We start from the raw sequence: 23,130 nt of genomic DNA, 5'->3' as shown, positions 1-23,130 counted from the left end.
CCAGTTAACTTTTGGTGAGGGATCTTGGTACTATGCTGATAGGTTAAAAAGCCCTCGTTGCGCACACGTTGTTGGAAAAGAGTTTATAGTATTGCACTAAGATAGACATGTTTGATGAGTGACATTATGACGCACTATGCTAAAAGATAAAGATGGCTCAGTGAAAAATATGGGACACACCGAACAGTGACTATTGTGATAGGAGGTTGTAGTCGACCCAAAGGCAGGCTCCCGCTACGGTGTGCAAACCGTTAGTTTGAAACAGAGACTGATAATAACTTGGGGTGACCAGAAATAAAAGAAGGGAACCGTTCTCAGGTACGCCTTTCACCCCAGCAGTAAAACCATTGTAGAAGGTTGGCTGAGAGTGCGCCCTGGTACTTTATGCAACTCGAATTCTTGTATTTCATAAACCTATAAAAATAAAGTATAAGTAAAATAGGCCTTTGGATGTTCCTTAGAAGGGACATTATCAGCTGTGATGACCGGTTACTTAGCGGTAATCCTAATTATTCTGAGTTCTACTCATCCCTGTCCCAGTCCTTACAAGTTGGGCGATAGCTCCTCCCACCAGATTAAACGCCAAACTTATGTTTCAACCACATAGCTTCCAATTCCTCCTAAATGACCTTCATCATACTTTCTGTCACATGATATAAAAGCACAGGCCACCAACCTCGCATCCTGCCATACTAATCTACTTGTAGCTGAAATCCATTCTTAAACGTGGGTAACTTTGACTGTGACTGGCAAGAGTGGAACTCTGAGTAATATAGATTACCGGTAAGTAACCTCCTCTATCTTTTTGTCCCTCTTCCTGATCACACTCCCTACACCTTGAACAGATACCAAATTAATCAAGCTGCTTTAGTTGTGAAACTAAACAAGGTAATAAAATAAAAAATAGACATTTTTAGGTCGAAATTTCTGTTTTGACTCTGAACATTTTGACTCGAGTTTTCTGGATTCTACCTATGCAAAAACAACATTATTGCTTGCAATCATGTACTCCCCCACAATAAGTGAACACACTTAATCGCCATACGTCTGTCTCACTCATCTGTCCTATGCCTCCTAGGTTTGCCTCATAATTCGCTGATCCCAACCAGCAGATTGAAAACGAAGTTTTTGCACAATTTTGGTGACCACAAAGTATGGTCTTTTGGAAAATCAAAGTATTTAAGATCTCAAAGCTGAAAAGGTCCAGTGCAGGCTCGGTCAAATGTTAGACAACCCTATGAAATCTTTTGTCTTGTCTATAATTCAGACCGACACCGCTTTAACAAGTAATGCTGTGGCGAAATTATCTAATGTCTTTACTGGTCATTTTGCCAGTAGGGCAGGGGCAAATCCGGTCATATATTGAGCTGTGTGTGATAAAAGTGCAAGCAGTGTGTTCTAGTTTGAACAGGTTATGATATGCCCTCTATGAATGGACTGTAGTACCAGTTTACAATATTAAGGATTCCCCTTTCAACTCTTTAGAAGGATACTAGACTACTAGCTGGCCTGGCTCCAGGCTATCATGTGAGGACTGGAGCGGCAGCGATGATGTGTCCACTAGCATATTTACAACAAGGGGTGGTGAGGGACAGAGTCTCTGAATTAAGCAGAAAGCTCTCACCCAGTCAAGAGATCAGGGCTAGATCCAACACCGTTTTTTAGCTCACTGCACCATCCCAGTTTCAGAACCTGGCTGTATGCAAATTAGTCTGTTCCTGTCCCAGTGCATGATGGGAACAGGGCAAACCAAACTACAAAAGCCAATTCTTACACTGGGAAGGAAACAAGCTCCCGGGGACCGGTTTCTAGCATGGCATCTGGGTGACCCAGAATGGATGCTAGTGTACAAATCGATCCATGGCAAATTAAATCAGTCGTGAAGTCCGGTCCCATCCCATGCATGCGTCCAAAATCCTTGCGGACATATCTCCGATCCATGGTAAATCATTTGCGGCCTGACTGAGGCCTCCCATTTATCTGGGAGCTGTTCATACTTTCTTAGGTACATGCAGCGCACATTAGGTACTTTCATTTCTGCTAGTGATGGAGTACAGTGCCAGTGCAGTGTGTGAATGACCTACAGAAGCAGACTGATGTACATGCAGTGTGACTTGGTGGATCTGTGAACTTTGGGGTTGCCTGAGCCACGATGCCTGTTCCTTCTGCTTCACCCTGAAAGTGTCACATGGCTTGACATATAGCCATGTCTGAACTGGGGTGGCAGAGTGGGCTAAAGAACAGTGATGGATTAAACCCAGATCTTTTGACTGGGTGTGAGTGTTTGATTGATTCAGATGCTCCGTCCATCACCACCCCCTTTTATATCACCCTGAAAGTAACACCAACTCCCTTCAATCAGCCAAAATGCATCAGCGTCACATAGAGGAGCTGTCCGCCCATCCTCAGTCCTCCTTCCTTCCCTCCCTGCGCTATTTGTGTGACCCTTTTACAGTAGGAGCCGAGCACTGGGCAGTAGGCCTCTCCATTCTCACCATGTAATGACAGAAACAGATTAATTCCAGAGACGTGTTTAGCTTTGTACTCGTTTTGTAAATTGAATTTATGTTTGAGTGTCCCGGTGCGGAGGAACCGGGAAGTGTTACCCGCAGCGGCATGAAGCATAGGGAAGGCATTTGAATTAAGAGAAAAGGTGAAGTTTTAATAGCTTCTGAAAGATCGATGGTGCAGGAATTCACCTAGAGAGATCTCTTGTGTCAGTTCCAGTTTGTTTTGCTTGCAAATTGTCCCTTTCTCTTTGTAGAATAATCTTTGGGCTTAAATATCTCGGAGAGAGAATGAGTGAGTGAATGAGTGAGTGAGTGAGTGAGTGAGTGAGTGAGTGAGTGAGTGAGTGAGTGAGTGAGTGAGTGAGTGAGTGAGTGAGTGAGTGAGTGAGTGAGTGAGTGAGTGAGGGAGGCAGCTTGCCCCATTTTTATTGTTTTAACTTGTAGATGCGGTTTTGATCGCCAAGGCGTGTCAGTCATTGAATAAGATATGATGACTTCTATTTGTATCCTTAGTAGCTTTTCAAGCAACAAACGTTTCTTTTCTGTTACTGCGTTGCAATTTAGACATAGATCCTACTCTTACACAGAGTGATTCTGAAGGGCCACAGTGCAGCAGTCTATCTCTGGCTTCGCCCAAGCTGCACCTCTGAGGATTAGATCCACGAGGGGGGAGCATTGTGCAGTTCGAGGGCTACTCACTCACTAATGCCGGCCCGCGCAGGCAGGGACATTGCAGCCCTTATGATTCATATGCTGCAAAATTTTTGTTATCCTGGACGTCCCCCAGCACAATGCTCCTCCTGTTGCTTCATCACTTTCATTAACCTGGAAGCTAAAATCTAGGCCAAAGTTCTGGCAACTAGATTGTGCAAAGCTGCTCAGTCACTGACCAGTACGCCGTAGACTTTAAACCCGGTCACAGTATGAGACACTCTCTAGACTAAGACGTCTAATTGTCACCCTGCAAAGATCCCAGTACTGCAATAAGAGCGGGCCCCTGTCTTAATTGATTTTAAGAAGGCTTTGAATCAATGCACTGGTTTTGTTCCAACTACCAGCCTGGATACATTTTGGTAAACTTTTTCAGAGGCATGTGAGGGTCCTCACTAAGGACACCTGGGCGGCAGTCTGGGTTAATAGGACCTTGTCATTCTTCCCCCTGCCAGATCCAAAGGAGCACAAGGCAGTGGTGCCCCCTCCTGCCCCTTCTGTTTACACAGGTTATTGAACAATCAATCGCATGCGTCCAGTGCTATTGTGTAGATCATTTGTTTCGGTGAAGGCTCATCCAAGGAAGACAGGATTTTGCTAAATGGGAATAATGTTTTAATATGCATAGAAGACCCTGAACGATCTTTGCCAGGATATGCATATACGGGATATATGTGGGGGCACGTCTGAATTCTTAGTTAAATAGGAGAAAACAATGTATATGCTGATAGCAGATGACCAAATAGACGTAGAGGAAGTGTCAGCCCTTCAAAGGGCAAATGATCATTTTAAATACCTTGGCAATGTGACAATCATCATAATTAAAAAATTTCATTTGGTGAGCGCAGGCATTGCGTTCGCCCTAACAAGAAGTGGAGATGGCTAATATTTGTCTTTGTACAAGTTGGAGACGGAACAGATCTGACGAATTGTAAACCCAGATTTTTTTAATTGAATGCATTAACAAAGTGAGTGCATAGGCCGTGCGATTATAATATATGATGATGCGAGCCCTTTATCTTAGATATCCTGTGATAAAACTGACCGGCCAAACTCTTACAATGTCCTTCGCAGACATCTTCATCCTCTCATCACAGCTCATCCATCCATCCATCTATCCAATCATTCCTCCATCCAGCCATCCATCCATATATCCATCCATTTAAATGTGATTACTCTCCGTAGTCCCCTCCAGGTTCTATTGAGATTCAAAAGGCTGCACACATGTGATGCACATGTAAAGCACATGCCTGTCATAAAATGTCGTACAAGTTGTCACACAAGTTAATTGTCACATAAGTGCCCTTGAGGACACCTATGCTTCATGTTCATGGTTGGGCTAAGTGGTTGGTGGTAGGGTCTGTAACTATTTGCTGCTGATACAATGGCAGTGGGATGTGCCAATTATTAACTCCTCAAAGTAAATGAACATACGTATCTGCCAATCTGCTTCACATAACACTCAAATTCGTTTCAAAGAACTTTAAAGAATATGCATCCCTAAACTTTCTCCTGTAGTAAACATTCAATGAAAATTATGTTGAAAAATGCTTTGTTTGGCCTTTCTGTCTCCAAACTCCCCCTAGTTGTGGGGGCTGCACTCACTTTTACTTTGTTCTCTCTGATTCACTACTTATTTCTATTTTTGGTGCTCTCTGTAAGAATGTCTAGGGGTACATATGACTGGGTGAGTAACTTGGTGCCCTTTAAGGTCATTATCTACTATTTACTGTGTTTTGAAAGTTGATACAATTGAATATGTAATGAAAAATGTGCTGTCAAATTCACCATTTTGGTCTGTCATTTTCCGGACGGGGGCTGGTCTGGCAAAATTAGCCAGGGCTGGTTTCAGTTCCCAGTCTGGCCATGCACACACCCCCACCACACACCCAGACCCTCAGGCACCCATACAGATACTCAGACAACAAATCAATAACCTATATAGACATTCCTGTAGCTACTCACCAACCCATGCAGCCACTTACACACCAACTGAGACTAATACAGACTTTCACACAGTTTAGTCACTAACCCATGCATTCAGTAAGACACGTTCAATCACTCACTTATACAGTTAGTCACACACCTACTAAATAATCCATTCAGGCACTTGTAAATCCACTCATTCTTCAACACACCTTGGCGTAGATATATATGAAAAATATGTAAAGTTTACAGAAACACACATTCAGTAGATGATGTAATCAGTGATGTCATTTGAGATGTCATCAGTGATGTCATCAGTGATGTCACAGACCATGTCATGAGTGATGTAATATGTGACGTCATCAGCAGTGCATTGCGGGCGTGCGAGTTATAATTAGCTCAACTAACTATAACTGGCGAATTTCTATGGTTTTTATGAGTCAAATGTCCAACTAACTATAACTTCCCTGAAACCTATGGTTTTTCCAGTGAATTTCTAAGGTTTTTTTAAATGCTAATTCCTAACTATAACATCTGTAAAACCCATGGTTTTGTCAGTGAATATATATATATATATATATATATATATATATATATATATATATATATATATATTCCGCTCCGTGGGGAGTCTCACACGTGGAGCTGCGCGATGGATGAGGACAGGAGTGATGTTTGGGGGCTCATGTTAGAGCCTTTGGAACGAGCAGTAATTTGGAAGTGCATCCATCCAGGATAATATGGACTACATCTCCCACAAGCACTTGCTTGGTTTAATCAAGGGAGATGGTAGGTGCACTTTACTGCTGGCCCCTGATGAGGAAAATAAATTTCCGAAACGCGTCGGGCCTATTACAAGCACGCAACTGCCCATACCAACTAACGCCTTGGGGAAGTCGCACGCAGGCTCGAGTGCTACCCGCTTTTTGGACAACCCCACGGAGCGGAGTGTATTAGCGGCGGTCCTGCCGCTGGGTAGCATCACCCCGAAGAAACGGGGGCCACGAGACCCTCTATCCAAGGAGTCTCACACGTGGAGCTGCGCGATGGATGAGGACAGGAGTGATGTTTGGGGGCTCATGTTAGAGCCTTTGGAACGAGCAGTAATTTGGAAGTGCATCCATCCAGGATAATATGGACTACATCTCCCACAAGCACTTGCTTGGTTTAATCAAGGGAGATGGTAGGTGCACTTTACTGCTGGCCCCTGATGAGGAAAATAAATTTCCGAAACGCGTCGGGCCTATTACAAGCACGCAACTGCCCATACCAACTAACGCCTTGGGGAAGGCGCACGCAGGCTCGAGTGCTACCCGCTTTTTGGACAACCCCACGGAGCGGAATATATATATATATATATATACAGACACTGACGAAAGTTGCAGCTGAAAAACACGTCAGTTGTACTACCTTGTTGCACCAATAAATACAGATTGGGTTTAAAACCAACGAAAGTTCTGGTCCTTTCTGCCTTAAACCAGCAGTGGAGCATCATATATAGCGTACACTCATTATGCATGCCCTGATCTACATGCCTAGGGTGTATGCATGATTTCTTCTAAGAATCTTCTATCTGGATGATCCAACCCCATTACCTGAAGGGGAAGAATGTAAGTCCCCATCTTAGTCACAAATGAGACATCCCTTGCAGAGGGATCAGCAAGCAGCTGTGCTGAAGGATCAGCACGTAGTGACCTTGCAATGACAGCAAAGTGCTCCTCTAGTGAAACCTGGAAAAGCTTGTTTATATATAACAAATAGAAACCCTGCTCTAAAGCTGAGACATTAGTCAGGTCAACATTGTTAAGATCTATTGATATCTTACTCACCTTATGGTTGGAAACCAATAACATTTGCCCACTGTGTGTCGAGGCCTTGTACGTGATGTTCAATGTGTTGTGATAGTATTTCTACCAAGTGGACTTTGTAAGCAATGTAGTTTTAGAGTAACTGCACCTGCATTGTCACACACATGTAAATGTGTATTAAAAGTCATCTTGTGGAAGTGAATGCAATTAGGAAACATGTATTTGGTACAGATGGCAGCATTTCTCCCTGGGCCTAGCCAAAGACACATGACACCCATTCCTCAAACATAAATCAGCAAATAAGCTATTAATAATAAGAAAGCCATGGTAAATTGTATTATACTACATGCAGATAAAGGTGGTTTAAAATCTATTTAAACATCAATGTTAAAATGGCAATCATACAGTTTGAAAACCAAAACAGATAGAAAGCCATTTTTAAACATCTAAAAATCAATAAAACCCAAGTTACAATCAATTTGAGACATTAAAGCCATGCCAAATTAAAAGTTCCCACCAAACAAAATAGCCAATTGTTTGTGTTCCGAGTGGTAGATGAAACATTTCTATTCCAAACAACCACAGGTGACGTTCTCACAGGCGCACCTCAAAGCAGGTTTATTGAGCAAATGTGTTCTTATCTTATCCAAAAAGCACCTGCTGAAGGATTGACCATGGGCAGTGGAAGATCCGCAGAACCAATGACAAAATCCTATTCACAAGGAGTAGAAGCAATCCAGGATGGCTCATAAAATGCATTCAGAAACAATGTAATATGCTGGGGACAGCTATACAAATGGGCCTTTAAGGAGTTGACTGGTACATGTATGGCTGACGGCTCAACAAATTGCATTCCAAAGCACCTTCAAAAAGTGCACTTTAGACAAAGGAATACAAACTGTATGCATTGTAGCCAAACAGGCCAGAATGATAAGAAGCAATGCACGCTCAGTTCCTGGGGCAGGGATGCGCCAAAGCATTTTACCATGCGTTCACGGCACAGCTGCACAAGTTATAGTTGCAGCCCACATGTTCTTGAAATGGGACATCCATTGTAGAGCAGAAAAACAAAAATCACAGTCCCAGCAATCAGAAGCTGCACAAGAATAACTCCCCCAAAAACGCTTCTGAGCACCAAGTGTATAAAGGATTGGAGAGCTCTGAAAACCAGCTGGGAGGTACTAATCAATCGAGGGCATATATGTTTAAAAAAAGTGCTCTATTCCTGTTGTATCAGTCATATTGAAAATATGGGGGAACAGCTTCTCAAAATGTAATGCGAATTTAGTACTGAGTAGCTACTGTATCTCTGAAGGGGACCTTGCAACCTGGAGACCACATGTCTCTTTTGCAGATGTTAAGGCCTCATTTTTTTTAAACAGCCAGGCTTTCAGCTTGCTCAGGGTGTCAAAGTACACGTTTTAAAGATTTATTGAAGGCCCCAGAGCATTGCCTCCCTAACTGTACAGGCATGTAGGAACAGTACTTGGGTACAAAAAGTAACTACGAAAGAAACCATCACCAGATAGGCGGGCCCTAATTTCATTCCACAGCAACCTTGATTGTAAACATCAAATAACTCCCATTAGAGAGCAGTCTGAAAGCTAGACAAATTATGGCCACTTGGGAGCATTTCAAGTAACAAGAAAGATTTGCAACTGAAGCGCTGCAAAGCCCAGTGAAGTGAAACGTCTTTGAAAACTAAGGATCCACTTAGTTTTCTCACAGTCAGAACTGCTGGGAAAGACTTCAGTCTCCCTATTTCTACACCAAATGTTGAACAGTAATTCCCAATACTAATGTACACACCCTTCTTCTAACAATTTGTATCTGCCCACTTGAGGATATTGCAGACAGTATTGAAAATGGAATGTTGAAATTGGCAAAGTGATATACCTCTGAACTATCTAATCTGTGGACTTCATTTCCACAATGTTGAAAGCTAATTTTCTTAGTTTTCCTATGGGTAATATAGCGTACCTTTCCTATTTTCATGCCATCAGTATTTGCTATTTTGTGAGGTGGCTAGAAGGTAGCATTTGAAGTGTTCAGCTCAAAAGCATAATAGGCCCAGGTTGTGACTACCCATGTTGTAATGCGGACATATCTTGTTGTATAATGTCTATTGCTGATGACACTATGTTCTGCAAAGAGTATATTCCAAAGGATAAGGTGTCATACTGTTTTCAACCCCTGCCAGAACTTTTTCTAAATTGGCTCTGTCAATTTCACACAGTCTTTCAGCAGCTTCCTGCTGAGAAGCTTTCCATATCTCATTGCATATTGCATACTAGACGCACTTTTGATGTTGTTTCCGAGGACCTAATAAAAAGTTCTGAAGTTTAAGGTCATCAAATAGATGGGACAAGTGTTGTTTCACTTAAGACAGCATTGAGGTTTTCAGCCAATCAAGGCACAACTTCTCACTACTTTAAGTTGTCACAGCCCGAGTATTCAGATTGAACATAACACAGGTCAGGCCTACTGATCTTGAAACGCATGGGTCGATTCAGATTCGGGAAACAAATCTGTACGACGATTCAAAATTCGTAGACGTTTCCGTGCGAATCGTACAAATCCATCCGTATTGCTTAGTACGATCTGTAGGAAAAGAATACGTACGAATGTTTGCGAACCGTACAAAAAGCAAGGGAAAATCCATACGATACAGGACCCTCACGGTGAACCGTGCGAATCGTAAACATTCTGTACGACCCGACAAGTACGATTCGAACCGGGGAACGAGAAAGCGATTCATATGGAAAACGTTGTATGAGCAATTCGTAGGGAGAGCCACATATTCACATACCGTACCCCTGCAATCATGGGGGTATGCAACGTACCCCTATGCTCTGTAACCCTACGTACCGTACACCCATGCACCGTACACCTACGCACCGTACACCTATGCACCGTACCCCGATGCACCGTACCCCTAGGTACTGTACCCCTATGCACCGTACCCCGATACACTGTACCCCTACACACCATACCCCTGCAATCATGGGGTGTACTCGCCTACCCGGGGGGGTCCGTTTCACACGTGGTTCGAGTCAAAATCTGCTTTTACGGATGTTTTAAACTCCTGTAGAAAAAGAGTGGTACGGAGTGTTGTCGTAACGAATCGTACTTGCTGGTTCGTAAAAAGCTGATTCAATCCGTACGGACGTCGCGTACTGCGTGTTCCGAATGGGATTTGTACGTATTTTTAAGTCGTATGGTCTTTCCGCTTTGGTTCGGATCGTACTTCATCGTACATACATGGACTTTAAAGGTATACAATAGGTACGGGAAAAATGCTCTGTCGGGCTATTCGTAGGGGATTTTACCGAATCGGAATCGACCCCTTGGTGTTACCTAGGAATCGTGCCTAACATCCATTAGTGTCTAATGGCCAAACTAACCATCCCTTACAATTGGGATCTTATGAATTGTGTGAACAATTGAGTAGCATAGCATCTAATGTTTCCTTCTTGTATTTTGTAAACCGTGCCAGTTTTCAAAACTTACAAATGAGGGAATGCGAGGTATGTACAAACCTTTTTTTTTTGGCTACTTCAGGAAAAACATCTGTTGTGGTATTAGTATGCTCTAAACAAAGCCGCAGTTCCCTGAACCTCGAGTTTTTTGTCCCCCAAATAGATATTACCTCTGTAGTGTTCCTCCGAAAGTTGAAACCTTGTGTTTACAGCTGGGAAAGAAAAGCAGCAGAATATTTTGGCTTGGTATTTATTAGCACATTTATCCTTGTAGATGATTGTGCAAGCCTATAATAAGAAGTTTAGTTTATTCTGTCGTAAACTGAAAAATAAGCAAACTACTTTGCAAATGTATTTGAACTTACCCCTAGTGTTGTAGGGCAATGCTCCCATTGTGTGCAATTAAAAAATATCATGTGGAGTACTTGCGGTTTGCAGAATATGATGATTGTAATGTTGAAAAGAAAAAATGTCATCTTAATTAGATATGCCATCATGCAATTCATCGGACGAAAAAACAGTAGAATGCTCTCGATCGTCTGGAATTTAAAGCACTGTATCCTTATCCCAATCATCAGAAACAGTATTCAGGGTAATGATATCATTCAATGATAATTTAAGCAGATAAAGAATTTGTAAAAGACTGTCACCAAGCCAATCCACAGGACAAGGAAAAATAACACAATTGCAAGCCAACAGTGTCACCAAGGAGAAACAAAGTATGTCCTTTTCAGCTTAAGATAAAATCACACACTTTTAGCCTGAATAGTTAAGGCGGTAGTGGTAGTGGATCTGATGCACCGGAAGAGAAATCATAAAAATCTGTGAAGTAGTGGGAAAAGTACAGTTCTGGTACCTTCAACAGACAGGACAGGAACAGGTGCTCTGCAGGATCTGCCTGAATTATTTCTTCTCCACAATCTTCCCTGACCAGATGCCACCCAATTCGGGATCCAGCCAGGCCTCGTCGCTACTTGCTTCACTTCCCCAGTGCTAGTGCATTTTACTTGGACGTTTTTTATTCATCCCAGAAGTCACTCAGTTGCTCTAAAACAGCCAGATGATCAGTGATTTCAAGTATAGGACCCACGTCTTTACCCCAAACAGAATCTCATAGGGAGTTTGACGACCCAGGGATTTTCTAGGCAGGTTGTTCACTGCCCTCTGGATCCTATATAGATGATAAACCCAAATGCAGCCTGAGCCTAGTGCCGCCGCTGTTAAAGATTGCTTTAAGTTGTGCTTTTGTCTCCATAACTGAATTTCCCTTATTATAGTATGGGGAAGAGAAATAGAGGGTCACACCCAAACTTCCCAAGACCTCTTTGTAAGCCCTGGAGCTAAACATTGGAAACTGGTAGGAATGTAATGTACCTTTTGTGTATATCTTGATGAATACTCACACTTATAACAGTCTGGGTGTCACCCGACCACTGTGGCCATACCCATATGAATCGAGAGCACAAATCCACTGCTACCAAGATGTACTTGTAACCCCCATCCGATGACAGAGGGCAACAGCGGTACAGGTAAACCAGAGGCTTGTTTGAGATTAGTAGAGTTGTCTGTGCTGGGCATGCAACGGTGGACCGGTTCATCTGCTAGCCTTTTGCCGCATTCAAGTACAAAGTCCTTGGCGTGTTTGTAAAGACAGGCCCATCAGTAATGTTGCTGAACTCAAGAAATTGTAGCAGCCACCCCTGCCTGTGCAGATGCCAGACCCTTGTGTGTCAGTGTTTTGTATTACTCTATCCCCCATTCCGGGAATGTGAGTATATGATATGTTTTGTGCCTTAAACTTGTAGGAGTACTTACGTGGAAAGCCTTTTGGCATTTGGGTGCCATTGTATTCAGCGTTGATAGCCACCATGATGCCGCAGCAGGGCAAACTGTTGCTTTTGTGGCTTCATCAGCCATGGAATTCCTTGTAATGTGTGTGCGAGTGCGTTGATGGCTCAATGTGTGGATCAAATGAGTCAGTGGTAAGCAATCTCAGCTTTGCAGCCTGTTCCCAAAGCATCTTGTGCTTTATTGTGCAACCCTTTGAACCTCTGAATCCATTGTGGCTCCAATAATGTAGATATTCATTTTAAGACTGGACACACTAATACAAATTGCACACAATAAGTATGGGGAATCCGTATTTTCCAGTGCCAGTATTACAGCTTTAAGTTCTGCCAACTGCACAGTGCGGTCACCAAGTGACAGCGTGTAGGTTTTATCAGGGTGGAATTCTCCACCATGCATGCACCCTTTTACATTTGCGCAAACTGCTAAGTATTGATGCTTTGTCCCTACGGCAGGCTGGTCAGAACCATCAGTGTATATAATGTAATCATAGTGTTCTAGAGGCATTATTTCATTAGGCAGAGGATATTCTTCACTGTACTCTAAAAACGGTTGCGTTTATGGTGTAGAGTTAAATTTGTAACCTATATCTGTTGTGGTGAGCGATTTAGCCCACTGTATCCATCGTAAATGTAATGCTTTAGCGTTTGAAATGCTTGCTCTTGTGACGATCCCGATGGTCAGCACTTGGGTAAGGACAATGATTCTTTTTCCCTGAGCCATGGCTCTCTCTCTCATCACAGCAGTTTGTACTGCAGTCAGTATTTTTTTCTGTAGGTGAAAAATGCATTTCAGCATTGGTGTACAGATGAGATTTATATGCAATTGGTAATCTGTCACCTTCAATGAATTTGATATACATATATCCGAATGTTGCAGTGACAACGCAGATCACCAGGTTCATTGTGTTTACATGTGTGTGTAAATATTTTGAAGCTATTATGTCAGCTTGTACGTAACGTAAGATATTTGTGTGTTTTTGAGTACAATATGTGCTGGTAAAGTCTGGCCATATCAAGTCATAAAATGGCTTTACCAATTCTGCTTAATCTTGACAGTATGTTGAGCCAAAATTCTAAAAATCCAAATATGGATTATAATCTCTGCAATGTAGTTGGTGGTTGAAGTAGCACACACTTCTCCAGACAGTGTGTTGCAAGGCTTTTGCCTTCACTTGACAACTTGTATCCTAGAAAAAGAACATTGAGATGGGCATTTTGTTTTATTTTATTTTATTAAATTTGTAGCCCATGTGTGCAAACCCCACAATTATGTGGTCTACACTTGTCAAGTGTTCCGAAAGGTCATCATCCATTAAGTAGATGTCATCGACATAGGACAATGCTCTGTTACTCTGGCTAACAACAGCCTGGGACTATTCTTATACCCTTGGGGTAATCAACCGAATTGCCTCTGAGTGCCAAGCATGCTGATTGAAGTCAAATAGCCCTATTCTAGAAAAAAAATCTGTTTGCGATGTCAAGTGGTTTGTATTTCTTTCTCACTATGTTGTTCATTAGTACAGCACTGTGTGCATTTTGTACTGCCAGTTGTGAGTGGCTGTGTTTACATGTCTTTAGTCTAAAACTAGATGGTAGGAATGATCGGGTTTTATTAAGGGAAAAGGGATTCTTAATTTATAAAGTGCAACTTTCTATTACACATTGGTATTCAGCTTGTCTTAGCTTCATGCTTAATTGGATATTGTCTCCGAGGTTGTGGGCTTGTTCTCAATGGAATATCATGATAAGGGGAAGTGTTAACCCACCCTGCATGGTGGCAATATGAAACAGGAGCTAGCACTAGTACCCACTCCTTGGTGTATGAGTGTTTTAATGATTCTGGAAGGAGGTGAGAGAAAACAGGTAAAATCACTATTTACCCATTTTGGGCACTTCATTATGAAATCTGGTGGCCAATCCTTTTCAGCTAAGAGAATATTGTAGCCTTGGGTTAAATCGTCCCAAAGAGAACAAGAGTGTGAGATCCTCACTGCCCCTAGAACACCTCAAGTACCTTCGATCACTGAGGAACACCTACAATAATCACATCAGAAACCCAAAAGCAAATTTCTTCAGAGTTCAACTAGACAAAGCCAGAAATCATCCAAGAAAACTGTTTGAAATGATCAAATATATATCTACTCGAAAAAACCTAACCCCTACACAATAGGATCCTTTCCGCAGCCAAACTGCAACATATTTGCCACCTCCTTTCTTGAAAAGTCTAAAAATATAGAAAGTGGACTCCAAACAGCAATTTAGCTCCTCTCGATGATACCTACAAATAGCCCACACCAGCAAATGATCGTACAGCCCCCAGACCTTCAAGGACTCACCATCAAAAACAATATGTCATGGGACACTTTCAAAACCTTTGATGAAAATGCCAGTCTTATATCATAACACTTACATTTTCAGACCACATCTGGGACCCTCTACCAGCTAAAGTCTTCAATGAGAATAAAACGTCTTTACTTCCTCTCTGGACTAAGATAGTGAATGTTTCACTACTCCAATTGGCTTTACCAGACAGTCTCAAATCAGGGCGGGTAATCCCCATTCTAAAAGAACCCACAGCAATTCACACAAACACAGATAACATATGTTCCATCTCCACCATTCCCTCTCCGGCAAAGCTCTTTGAGAAATGCGTACATACCCAACTATACAATCAAACTGATCAGATCCACCTATTTACGAATTCCAATACATTTGCATCAGGGTTACACAGGGAAACAATTCTTACACACATAGAAATATTCCTATGTACAATACCACATGTATGTAGATGGCACCAAACTATACCTTAAAATCTCCTCTGAGGATATCTATCTACTCAACACAACTCTGCAAAAACCCAAAACTGGCTAGCCAGAAACAATGTTAAAAACTCAACTCGCTCAAAACTGAATTCCTCTTAATTGCCCCACCAAAACGATCCCTCGACATCGAAGATTGGATGAAACATTTAACAGCTTCAAATGCCTTCCACACATTATAGATTCCACAAGGTCAGTAGGTATTATACTTGGCAACAATCTCAACACGCAGGTACACATCAGCTCAGCCGCCAGAGGAGCAAACTTAAGTAAGTAAGTAAGTATAGTTTATTGTGTTGATTATTTAAAATCTTACAATATTGCACATTCGAAAAAGTCAATATAAACTATATTCATACATAAAACAGTTAAAATATCATTCAAAATTTAAATATTTAAAATGGTTACATCTCCTAGTTTCCTTTTAGCTATCATTAGAAATTTTACAAACGTAGCATTTAAAATAATATCATTCGAGTCCAAACACCTTATCAAGGCCTGCCTGCATGACCTTATGCCTCGTGCATTTAGAGGAATCTTAAGCAAAGTTTTTCTCTCCTGGGAAAGTTCCGGACAAGTACAGAGAAGATGAAGGATATCCTCCTCACAGGAGTTGCACAATCTACATTCTGTTTGCGTTACCGTTCTTGCCCAGGGTGGACGATGGAACAGGCCTGGCATTTTTCCAAATCTTGCATTGAGGAGCACCTTTTTAATTTTTTCCGTCCAGGGAGTCACCAAATATTGTTGGATTTCTTTCTTTTTATAACCATTTATTATTGTCCAAGCATGTTTTCTTTTAGTAAGGATAGCTTTATCGTTTAGAATGGATAGGTGGGTTGCAGTTTTGTTACTTATTCTCTTGAACGATGTCTTGGTTATATTTGTATCCCATATTGACGTCACCTCAAAACCTTTTATTGCTTTCGTTAGGTACAGCCCTGCCAGAGAGTTTGTGTCATTACTTAATTCTTTCCATAAAAGTTGCGATATTTCATTTTGGTGATCAGTTTTTATTTGGTTCCAAACTTTTAAGAAGTGTGCTTGCCTTGTATATTGTTGATTAATTAGTCCAAACTCCAACCTTACTTGTGCAGGGGAAGCGTTTGCTGGAAGCCGAAATAGGGCCCGATATACTCTGGTTATGTTTTTATTCAGGATTTCAGTATCCCTACCCATTGCGGCTTCACTACCGTATGTGATAGTCGGTTCTAGTCTTGCAGAAATATTACTGAGAAAAGGGCCTTAAGTTAGGCTGGGAAGTGATTTCTGCACAATTCTGAAAGCAGCAGACAATGCATTTGACAGTTGCCTTTCGCATCAAATAGGACCCCCAGGTATTTATATGACTCCACTTGCTCCAGCTCGGTGTTGTCCATATACATTTTAGTAGTGTGGTTTTTTTCATAATATTTTTAGAAACTACCATAATCTTGTTTTTTGTGTCATTTATGACCATACCATTTGCCTCAGAATATGTGTGAGTCCTCCTAATTAATCGCTGTAGACCCACTTTGGTATGGCTCAATAATATCACATCATCCGCATATGGTAAGTTCGTGAGCCGCTTATCTGCTAACTTCGGGGGGGGGTGCGCGTTTTCATTGTCAAGTATTGGCGTTAGTCGGCAAGAAACAAATTAAAAAGGAGGGGAGCTAAAACACAGCCCTGTTTTAGGCCTTCCTTTGCTGGAATCTAATGTACTGCCGTCCCCCATCCTCACACTCACCCATGTGTCTGTGTACAAGAGACAAATCAATTTAAGTAGTGAAGATGGTATTTTCATTGTCTCAAGTTTTTCCCAAACTAAATTCCTACTTACACAATCAAATGCGGATTTGAAGTCTATAAAACATAGATATAACGGTTGCTTCCTGTCTAATTGACTTGTCAAAAAGTAGGGTAAGAATAAGAATATTTGTGGTTGTTCCCAAGCCTTGAATGAAGCCTGTATGGTTTAAAGGCAAGTTCTTGTTCTCCGACACCCATTCTGTTAATTTAGTCAACAGGATTCTGGTAAACAACTTGGCGTCCGTGTCTTGTAAGGTGATTAGCCTATAGTTTTCTGCCAGTGCCTAGTTTCCTTTTTTGAAAGTTGGGGTTATTAGGGATTCCCATCATGACTTGGGGACAGTTCCTGTTAGTATAACTTCTAAGAATAATTTCTCTAGAATAGGCGCCCATAGTTCGGGGTTTTCCTTAAAGAGTGCAAATGGTATCCTATTTGGTCCGGGTGCACCGTTTTTCTGTTTTTTCATCAATTTAATTATCTCTTCTTTCTCGACTGGTATTTGCGTATCCAATTCATTATAGTGAATGGAAGATTCCATGTCGTTATCATTTTTGCCCTTGTAACACTTATCCAGCACGATTGTTTGAGTAGTATCCTGATTGAGGTGATTCCTCAGGTAAATCTCCCATTCCTGCTCAGTTAGCGATGATGAGACTACTTGCTTATTGGGTCTAGCCAGTCGATTGATAATTTTCCAGAAGTCTCTTGAGTTCTTCTGCTTGCTGGCGTAAAGTACTTTTGCCCAGATTTCTTGTTTTGCTTTATTTTTCTCACCCCATATAAATTTTTTTAGGTTTTGATTTAGTTGCTTCAAAATTCCCAGATTTACTGCTTTTACTTCCGGTTTCTTCATTGACCTAATAATCTTGTTGCGATCTTTCTTTAATTTCGTTATTGCATATGGCAGGTTTAACTGCTGATCCTTGTCCCTGGCTAAGTCATTCCCTCTTCGGTTCTTATTTGACTGCAATTCACTTTGAGTCCTGATTAGTAATCCAGTGAAGTATTCCCATTGCTCAATTCCTGATTCTAGTGAAGTGTCTTTAAAGCATGATTCAATGAGCCTTTCTATCTGCTCATTCATTACTTCTTTGTTGCCAACATTCCAAAATATTTTTTTATAGTTAGTTGTGCCAATTTGCCCTTGAACAGTCCAGTAGACCTTCTTTGTATTTGTTCCGATGTTCATTATAATTATTTGCTGGGCGTGGTCACTTTCCTTTACTTTCTTTAGTTGGTACAAAGTAAATCTGTGAAACATATATAATGAAGTCATAGTATAATCAAGCCTGGAGTGAGCATTATACCCAAAGTAACTATATGCAGGAGGCACATCCGATTTTATTCTGCCATTTTCAATTCGAAGTCCCATCGCTTCAATATCCCTTACAAATTTTTGCCCCATTCTGTTCTTATTGACGGCATTATCGTTGCCTAAGTCTTGCTCTGGAATTAGCCATTGATGATTTTGCGTTTGGGTTATATCATCTCTTATGTGGGTTGACATAAGGTTAAGGTTGAAATCCCCGGTAATCAAATAGTCTGCTAGCGGATCCTCTAACATTATGGTGATTAAAACATTATTTAGTGTTCCTCAAATTGTTTCTCTACTTCGGTTATTTGGCAATATGTAGACGGTGACCAGGTATAAAGTTTTATTTTTTTGATTATTTGTTTTGTAGATTAATTTAACTAGCAGAATGTTTGTGCTATTTACTTCCACTTGCTCGTGTTGGACCCGTAATGTGTTTGAGATAAATATCGCATGACCCCCGCTAGCTTGCCCGAACCTTTGGTCTTTCTTGCCATGTTCATAATAGCCAGCATATCCATGTAAAAGAAATGGGTTGGTTTCCCATGTTTCTTGTAATACTACAATGTGAAATGTATCTACTAGAGCATCAATTTGCGCGTTCTGGGTCTTGCCTCTTAACCCGTTAATATTCCAAGAACACATTTTAATTGATTCTGTATTATTGCCCATTCCTCCTATTTGCGAGATACTACTGTATCATTGTTTGTACTTGCTCTGAAGGGCCACATTGATCAATTTTTCATTTATTTCTAAATTTCTATCTTTTATGGGTTGTGTTAGGGTACATACATTTTTCATAGGTGATCTACCCAGTGCATTTTTTAGAACAGTAACTATCTGTGTATCAGCTTTTTCCAGATTTAATGCTGAATCATCCCCTATAAAGGGAATAGGATAGACCTCAGGGCTGTGTTTGGTTATTACTATGCCCCAGGTTTTAAATGTCGGACTCTCATTCAGAATCTGTTCGGATATTATGGGAGACATTAGTGTAATCAAAGTTGGGTTGTGGGTACTGTTTATCCCCTCTATAAACTCAATCGAGATAATATCCTTACTTACGATTTTATTCAACGCTGGTATAGATTTGAAAAGTCTAAGTAAGTTCCCAAGGTTAAGTATGTCATGCCTACCCCTTGAATGGAATTCTGGAGTAAACATCAGTTTTACAGTAGATTTGGGGTTCTGGTGGGATGGGAACTTATTTATCTCAATTTGGTTTGGCTTGTAACTAATTGTTTTTTCCCCTCTGTACTTTTAATCTGTAACTGATCCCATTCTAGTATACTTAACGGAGCCTTCACCTCCTTCATCCCTATAGGGGCCCCATCTTTTATTGTTATTATGCTCAAACTTTGATTTAATTGAGGAATCGTTATTGTGGTTGATTTAATAGGGCTAGTTCCAGGAATTTTGTCAAAGTGACCTTTCTTTGGCTCTTTTTTCTCTTCTTTTTGATTTATATCCAGTTCGGTTACCTGTAGTGGTATATCCTGGGACCTGGAATCCTCTTTCCCATCAAGTAGTTTATTATTCTTCCTTGATAGGATTGGTGTTTCACTTGCATTGGGTTTCGGAATTTTTGTTAGTTCAGTTTTTTGGGTTTTATCAAATATGGGATAGAAATTGTTTCTACCTTTCCTTTTATCTTCTGGAGTTATTGTTGTCTGATCCTCCTCTGACATACTTTCAGCAGACCTTTTCAGTTTTTCATTTTTTCTGGCTTTACAAAGTTTTTTTCTTTGTCATTTTGACATTGTCGAGAAGCCAGCTGTTTCGATATTTTTATGGGTTTGGTCCTCATGATTGGGTTTACTCATAGTTTCATTTCGTGATTGGTCTCTAACTTGGTGGACTGGTGAATTAACTATTTCATCCTTTAGTTTTGATGTCTGTTTTAATTCAGGGCCTTTCATGTCGTCATACTCATTTCCAATTTTGTTTTTATTCCCTTCCTTTGTAGTAGCTTTATCTATTATAACTTTATCCTTGCTGACTTGGATGTTTCTTTTAGTGTCTTCCAGTATGCTTGTTAAAAATGCCGGTAGTGTTGCTAGTTTATCCATAATAGGGATATAGATACTGTCAGAAGATGTTTTTTCGTTTTCAGACTGAACTCTGATTATCAAATTGTTTAGTTGAGCGAGTTTGTTGTCAATTCCGGCCACATTATTTGCCATCATTTTTAAGAGGTCAATTTGTATGTACATTTTATTTGATTGGTAGTGTAGAGCTTCTAACGTAAGTGTTGATAGTTTGATAGAAGATATCCCATTGTATACCTGCTTCTTGTTGTTTTGTTTCTACCTTAATGGGTTTAGTGAATTTTGTTGGATTTTCCACTTTATTTTTCAGTTCCACCTTCCTTTTGTCAATGTCATTCTTGGCTGTAGAAATTTTTTCTAAAGGAGCTTCGAGCTCCTCCCCCAGCATTGTTGATTCGAGGAATTGCTCTTTATTATTATTATTATTATTATTATTATTATTATTATTATTATTATTATGTTTCTTATATAGCGCCTGAATCGACCCCCGAAGGGGTATCTCCGCGCTTGCCTTGGGAACCCTTCATGGCTTTTCCCTGTGAGATAGCCCCTACAGGGCATCCCCAAGGTGAAAGCCAGGCATCCCGCCGCGGGGGGGCCGTTGTGGAGATTAAGCAAGCTTAATGCCCAGAGTTGCAGAGTGTGAACCCATGATTAGGTCAGGCACTGAAGCAAGAATTATCGAGTCCATGGACATTTGAGCTCAAGACCCTGCCGCATCGGGAATTGAACCCTGGTCCCGGGTCTGACCTCTGCTTCAGGGTCTGCCTGCTCTAACTAGTGAGCCACACTTCTCCACTTGCTATTTACCCACCCCAGCTCAGCACTATCCTGATTTTGATGTGCTTCAAATTCCTCGGTGGTTACCGGCAACTGTTTATTTATTTCAACATTGACTTCAATTGGAAAACATGATGATGCGTGCTCCATTCTAATTTCGTGGTATTGATGAGTGGTTCCCTGAATTTGCAAGTACATTTTATTTGATGAAGAGTCAACATCAATTACCTTTGTTGCGCCATTTCGTCTGGCTCCGTATTTGTATTGCGGTTTATCAGCACTTTCGCAGATTTTTGGTGCATTATCCCTTGAGTTTGATCTATAGACAGTATTTCTTGGTCCTCTCTTTGGTTTTTGGCGCCAATTTGTTCTCTTTGTTCCATTTGCTGAGTGTTGTGTAACATGTTATGTGTGTCGCTGCTAGTTGGTTTCATTGGGGTCTGTAGTTTGACGTTATTCGATTCTGTTTTCATTAGCATCAAAGCTCCAGTTGGGTCCTTCATAAATTGGAACTTGTCCGGTATTTTACTGGATTTCTCAAACATCCGTGCAATCGGGGAGATAAGCGACTGGGATGGTCCTGATGCACTGGTTTTTAACTTTTTTGAAATCGTAGATTGCTGCATCATTTTTACTCGTTTTGTTGATGTGCCTATAGTCCGTTCCCTTCCTGATCTCATAGTCTTGGCTTTATTATGCGCGCTGATTTATTTGTGTCTAAATATATTTTTAAGTTGTAATGTTCCCCACTCTGCTGCCTCTGACTAGTTAGTAAGTCTGTGTGTTCCACAGGGGTCTGCACTTCCACCCAAGCCAGTCTGCTTCTGTTATGTAGCGTCAAGCTGTGTTACCACTTCCACGTTCATCCCAGTTAGACACAGTTTGTACTCAGGTATACAGGTATACACAGTACGCTGTAAGAGCAGCTGCCGTCAGGGAGGGGCAATAACTGTGGCTATGCGTTTGTAAGGCGTTTGTAAGGCAGCAACAGTGCGGTCGTTTTTACCAGACTATGATTCAGAGATAGTATTTTGTACAGATTGATGGAGGTTCAGTACAGCTTATTATGGTTACCTACTGTACGTCAGTAGAGATAGGCGGCTTGTCAAAAAACAAACTGGGACCTTTCCCTACTGGTGATACTGGTTAAAACAGTCAGTCCACAGTCCCATGCGCAGCCCCATGAAAAGAATAGAATGAAATCAATAAGAGAGTGGCCCAGCTACACTTTTAATGGGCTTCAGTGAACTTCAGTGGGCTTTAGAGGGCTCAATTTGGTGGGCTCAACTAGAGCTGCCCATAAAACAGTCCCGCCGTTCACCAGTCTTTTTGTGAGCTCGCTCATTATTTATTGGACGGTCTAATTTGCCTGTCTGTGCAAGCAGGCTTACCTCGTCCACGTTTCTGCCACTGCTGCTGTCGTAGTTAGACCCACCGCGTCCTCGCCCTCACCACGTCCACACCGCCTCCATGGATGGAGCCACCGCTTCCTCCCCTCTGCCGCTGCCACTGCCACTGCCACTGATGCAAGTGTAACGGCAAACGGCAAGGTGGTAACAAGCCAGACAAGCCGGTAACTTCAAGCCGGTAACCTCAGCCCCAGGTGTTAGTGCGGGTACCCGTACCCGTGCACCCGTGCAGAACAAGACACGGGTAATCAAATGCAGGCTTGAGGCTTGAGGCTTGTGGGGTACGGCAGAGGCAGAAGCACGGTGGCAACAAGTTTGGCTTGGCGTCCGGTTGGCGTCCGGTCGGATTGGCGTTCTAGGGGCTGAATGCACCCGTCACAGCTCTCTAGCGCCCTCTGCTGCACACCGCATTAACAGTCCTGAGCAAACTTTCAAATGAGCATTCTAAGAAAAATTAAACTCTTCCACCCCTTCAGCCTTAAATCAGCGGTGCAAGCTTTAGTGATCCCCAGATTAGACTATGGGAGTGCTACCCTATGTGGTCTGCCAAGATCCAAGTTGGCTCCACTAAGGGCATCCCTTAACTCTGCTGTAGATCTCACCACTGTATCAGAAATGTACAACTGCATCAATCCAGATCTTAAGGCACTAAACTGGCTCCATTATGAGGCAAGGACTCAGATGAA

This window comes from Lissotriton vulgaris, chromosome 12, assembly GCF_964263255.1.
Source record: "Lissotriton vulgaris chromosome 12, aLisVul1.2, whole genome shotgun sequence".
NCBI classification, from domain to species: domain Eukaryota; kingdom Metazoa; phylum Chordata; class Amphibia; order Caudata; family Salamandridae; genus Lissotriton; species Lissotriton vulgaris.
This window is presented reverse-complemented; position numbering follows the sequence as displayed.